The sequence below is a fragment of the Canis aureus genome, chromosome 25 (assembly GCF_053574225.1).
Source record: "Canis aureus isolate CA01 chromosome 25, VMU_Caureus_v.1.0, whole genome shotgun sequence".
Lineage (NCBI taxonomy): Eukaryota > Metazoa > Chordata > Mammalia > Carnivora > Canidae > Canis > Canis aureus.
The window spans coordinates 5,436,506-5,442,505 of NC_135635.1; positions in this window are offsets into that span (position 1 = coordinate 5,436,506).

The window sequence follows — 6,000 nt, forward strand, 5'->3', positions numbered from 1 at the left end:
GCTGTTCAACTGAAGGCCTCATTTCTTTGCTGCCTGGCTGGAGTCCTGCAGTTCCTTAACACATGGGCCTCTTCAAAGGGCTGTACACAACCTGGCAACTAGATTCCCTTAGAGCGAGAAGCGAGAGAGAAAGAAAGAGAGAGCCCCCCCAAAACAGAAGCCAGTTTTTTTTATATAACCTAACCTCAGAAGTAACATCTTATTATTTTTGCTATAGTCTATTAGAAAAAATCACCAGATACAGCTTACACTTAAGGAGAAAGCATTATATAAGGACATGAATGCTAGGAGATGGGGAACAATGGGGGCCATCTTAGAGGCTGTGTATCATAATTACTCAGCTCTAAAACTTCTATCTCTGTATTTAATTGTTGCAAATGTCAGTTTCCTGGGAGTAATGATCTCACTGGCCCAGTCTCGGTTGTTTCTCCTGTGGGTTGATCAGCCTTGACTAGACGGAGCAGGATAACGTAATATAGGTCATTTCTAGGGAATAAGAAATTGTTGTAAGCTTGCTAGCCACATGAAAACCTGTTACAAAGATATACTATCAAGATATTATTAGAACTGTGTAAAAACTATAAAGATTAACTTGAGACTGAGTATTGGGAAATAAAACTATGGCATGTTTTCAGACAGTTTCATTGATGATTGCCTTATTCTCTAGAGCTAAAGGGAGGGAGGAAGCATCATTTTATCGCCTGCAGGTACAATTTAACAGGATGATTTTAAATATGTCTTGTCTAAGCAAAATTAGAAGACTCAGAATTATGAAGGAGATGGTGGGGGAAAGAATAAAGAAAATAATGGATATAGTAAAAATAAGATCATAAAAAGAGAAAGTTTACATGAAAAATTCACTTGATGCCCTTGAAACTCAAGGCATCTCAAAGGTAAATAGAAGTCATCTTTGAAAAAAAAAAGAAAAAAAGAAAGTCATCTTTGGGGCACCTGGCCGACTCAGTCAATAGAGCATGTGACTCTTGATCTTGGGGTTGTGAGTTCAAGCCACACATTGAAGGTAGAGATTACTTAAACAAATAACCTTAAAAAAAAAGAAAAGAAAATCATCTGTTGACATAGACACAATATTTACACAAAGGCAAATAAGGTAGACTCTGAATATCACGGATTTTCTTCAATTATTGTTTTATTTTTATTCTGCAGGACATTCTGCTCTCAATAATGGCAGAGTATTTTGTTGTAGGCCAAATATGCAGTAAAAAAAAACAGCTGGAAAATATGGACAAAATTAAAAATTTAGAAATCTAGGAACGTCTGGCTGGCTCCATCAGAAGGGCGCATGTGACTCTTGATCTCAGGTTCATGAGTTCAAGCCCCACATGGGGTGCAGAAATTACTGAAATAAATTTAAAAACTAAAAAATAAATAAATAAATAAAACTTAAAACTCTATTTATAGGACTCAGAGAGCTACCAAGGCAGCTGGGAAGCTAAAATCTCAGACAGAAAAGAAGTACAAAAAGGTAAACCTACATTTGATGCCTCTTGTCCCTTTGAGGTATTACTGTGTCAAAAGTACTAATAATAGGTTGAGAAGCTGAGCAGAAAGCAGTAGCTAAAGGTTGAGATCTGGTCTGCCTATAGTCTTACAGACAGTAGGGGGAAAACTGGAGGCTCAGGACCCATGAAGATAAAGGAATTCTGGTAACCCCCTTTACTTTTAGTTTGGACCCCCAAAGGCCTATACCTTAGAGGAGACCAGCCCTTGTAAATACTAAAGTTCAGCCTCTTATCAACTCAATCCCTCGTTTGATTAAAATGATCTAATCTTACCCTGACTGCCAGAAGTAAAAGTAAACTCCTGCTAGGATAACATCACCCAGGGCCTAAAATTATCTCTTTAGTTTTTCATAAACCACTTTCAGTATTAAACAAAAAATTACCAGTTTTCCATAGATAAGATAAAATGACAAAAACTGGGATGCCTGGGTGGCTCAGAGGTTAAGTGTCTGCCTTCAGCCCAGGGCATGATCCTGGAGTCCTGGAATCAAGTCCCACATTGGGCTCCCTGTGTGGAGCTTACTTCTCTCTCTATGTCTCTGCCTCTCTTTCTCGATGTCTCTCATGAAAGAAAAAAAAAAAAAAAAAGAAAGACAAAAACTGAAACAATATCAAAGAATAGAAACAGATCCATAGAAGAGTCAGGTATTGGAATTACCAGACATAGACATTAAAATAACCATAATGAGGGATGCCTGGCTGGCTCAGTCAATAGAGCATGTGACTCTTGATCTCTGGGTCAGGAGTTCAAGTCCCACATTGACTGTAAAGGATTACTTACAAAATAAAAAATAAAATAACCATAATGAATAAGCTTAGGAAGCTAAGTGACAAGATAAAGAAATTTAGCAGAGGAAATTGTATGAAATATAAAATTTAAACTCTAGAACTGAAAAAACAATCACATTTAAAAATTCAGTAGGGGGGATCCCTGGGTGGCGCAGCCTTTTAGCGCCTGCCTTTGGCCCAGGGCGCGATCCTGGAGACCCAGGATTGAATCCCACGTCGGGCTCCCGGTGCATGGAGCCTGCTTCTCCCTTTGCCTATGTCTCTGCCTCTCTCTCTCTCTGTGTGTGACTATCATAAATAAATAAAAATTTTTTAAAAATTCAATAGGGTTAACAGCACATTAGACACATATAAGAGGTAACTAGTGAGGTTAGAAGAAATTATCCAGACTGAAGCTCAAAGAGAAAAAAAAATAGAAAAAATACAGAAAAGAATATAATATAGGAGACACTGTAAAAAAAAAAAAAACACTTTAATACATACCTAGTTAGAGATCCAGAAGACAAGAGACAAATAATGGGATATAAATAATATCTGAAGAAAAATAGCCAATGGGATATAAATAATATCTGAAGAAAAATAGCCAAAATTTTTCCAAAAGTAGTGAAATAACCAGAGTCACAAAGACAAGAGATTCTATGAAATCAAACAGAACAAATGCAAAGAAAGCATACTTTAGGCATGTCATAGTGAAGTTGCTAAAAACCAAAGTTAAAGACAAAATCTTAAACTCATATTCTTTTTCTTTTCAATAGGCTCCGCAACCAGCATGGAGCCCAACACAGGGCTTGAACTCACTACCCTGAGATCAAAACCTGAGCGGAGATCAAAAGTCAGATGCTTAACCACTAATTAACTGAGCCACCCATAAAGATAAAATCTTAAAAGAAGACGTGGGGAAGGGTGTTGGTAGAAGGACATATCTTCAAAGAAACATAAGGCGGGGATCCCTGGGTGGCTCAGCAGTTTGGTGCCTGCCTTCGGCCGGGGGTGTGATCCTGGAGTCCCAGGATCGAGTCCCGCATCGGGCTCCCTGCATGGAGCCTGCTTCTCCCTCTGCTTGTGTCTCTGCCTCTCTCTCTTGCTGTGTCTCTCATGAATAAATAAATAAATAAATAAATAAAATCTTTAAAAAAAAAAAAGAAAGAAACATAAGGCTAATAATAAGAAGATGGAAGCCATCTACCTATTATTATTAAATTGATGGAAGCCAAAAACTTGAATGACATGTTCAATGCATTGTAAGATAATAACTGCCAAACTAGAATTCTATACTCAGTAAAAAATGTTCTTCAGAAATGAAGACAATTCATACATTTTCAGACAAATAAAAACAGAAAACTTGCCACCAGCAAGAAACACCAAAGGGAGTTCTATCAAAGGGAAAAAGATTCCAAATGGAAGTACAAGTGTGCAGAAAGAAATTGAGAGCAATAATAAGGTAAATATGAAGGTAAATCCTGATGAATAATAAGAGCTTACATTCAAGGATATATAAGAGCAGCTAAAAACAGAATATCTGGAATGAAAACTATGATGTCTCAGGGAAAAAAGCTGCAGATGAATTGAAGAAGTGAATATTTACTATCAATATATGAATTAGTGACTGAAAAGTTGAGGAGAACTATTTCAAAGTAAAGAGCTGAAATAAAAACAGAAATTATGATTGTAAATATAAGACTCAGAGAGAAGATCCAGGAGACCTAGTATGCAAGTAACAGCAGTTCCAGAGGACAAGAGGACAGATGGAGAAAAGGCAATATTTTATAAAATAATATAGATTGCTGGATATAAAAATATAAAAAATCAGCTGCATTTTATATACAAAAACAACTGGAAATTTTAATTTAAAGAGGATAAATAAATAAATAAAAAGGATACCATTCATAATAGTATTAAAAACATATAAGGGCGCATGGGTAGCTCAGTTGGTTGAGGTCCAACTAAATCTCAGCTCAGGTCTTGATCTCACAGTTGTAAGTTCAAGCCTCATGTTGGGCTCTGCACTGGGTGTGAAGCCTATTTTTTTAAAAAATGCATATGAATAAAATTACCCAAATAATTCAAGACATATTTTAATTACACTTTATTGAAAAACACTACAGAATACCTAAATAAATGGAATCATATACTTAGTCTGTGGATTGGAAGAGCCATCTCATAAAAATGTCAGCTCTTCTCAAACTGACCTATAGATTCAATGCAATTTCAATCAAAATCACAAAAGACTATGTGCATGCATGTGCACACGTTATCTGAATATGCACTTGACAAAGAACATATATATACGGTACCATACTAGAGAATTTTTTAAATACAGAACGAACAAAAGTTCCTGAAGACCACTTTATGCAACACAGGGAATAGTGGCAGCAGGGAACAAAAAAAGCGCTTGAGGAGTCTGCTTCTAGAGAGCAGGCTTCTTCATCCTTCTAAGGCTTGGGTAGGTATCGCTAACGTACACACTTTGTTTACCTAGATATTATGCTATAGACTGCCTTTCTCTGTACTTATAAGAAACCTGAAGGATGAGAATATTTATTACTCAGGAAGCTAGGTACAGATCATTTTTTATCTGGCTACTCAGGCTAAGGCGGACTTAAGTAAGATTAAATTTGATTAGGGACGCCTGGGTGGCTCAACAGTTGAACGTCAGCCTTTGGCTCAGGGCATGATCCCATGGTCCCGGTATCGAGTCCAGCATCAGGCTCCCTGCATGGAGCCTGTTTCTCCCTCTGTCTCTGCCTCCCTCTCTCTCTTTGTCTCTCATGAATAAATAAATAAAATCTTTTATTTTTTTTATTTTTTTAAATCTTTTTAAAAAATTGGTTATATTCTGTTCTTCATGGTAAGTTTCATATTTTCCCTGTTTTTTTGACAGATCATGTAAAGAGATAAGGATTTTTTTTTTTTTTTTTTGTCAAACTGTTATGCTATAGAGTCTGTCTTTACCATTCTGGAATATGACCCCTTAACTCCAAGGCTTAGGCTAACTACAAAATCTGTATATAATATGATTTAGAGAATTAAACAGAGTCATAAACATGTCTATTAATGCATTTTTATTCATAAATTGGGCCTGCATTAATCAAATAAGCAATTAAGATAATCTCACTAGGGGGACCCAGGCAGCTCAGTAGTTGAATGTCTACCTTTGGCTCAGGTGGTGATCCCGAGGTCCTGGAATCAAGTCCCATATCAGGTTCCCTGCAGGGAGTCTGCTTCTTCCTCTGCCTGTGTCTCTGCCTTTCTCTCTGTGTCTCTCATGAATTAATAAATAAAATCTTTTTTTAAAAAAAGATAATCTTACTAGCCTTATATTAATTTTACCAACAACTATATATACTGTAGAAATTCTATAGTTGGTTGGAAAAATCATAGATCTTGGATCTAGTTTTATCTTGGCAGGTTTGCAAATTATAAATAAATGCCTCTAACAGATTCATAACCAAATATACTGCCAAATCTTGTTTTTACACAATATATAGTACAAGTCTATTTCATAAAATAATATTTAGTATTTATTTTTGAAAAACATTTTATTTTTTTATTCATAAGAGACACAGAGAGAAAGAGGCAGAGACAGAAGCAGAAGGAGAAGTAGGCTCCCTGCAGAGATCCTGATGGGGGACTCAATCCCAGACTCCAGGATCATGACTTGAGCTAAAGGCAGATGCTCAGGGCAGCC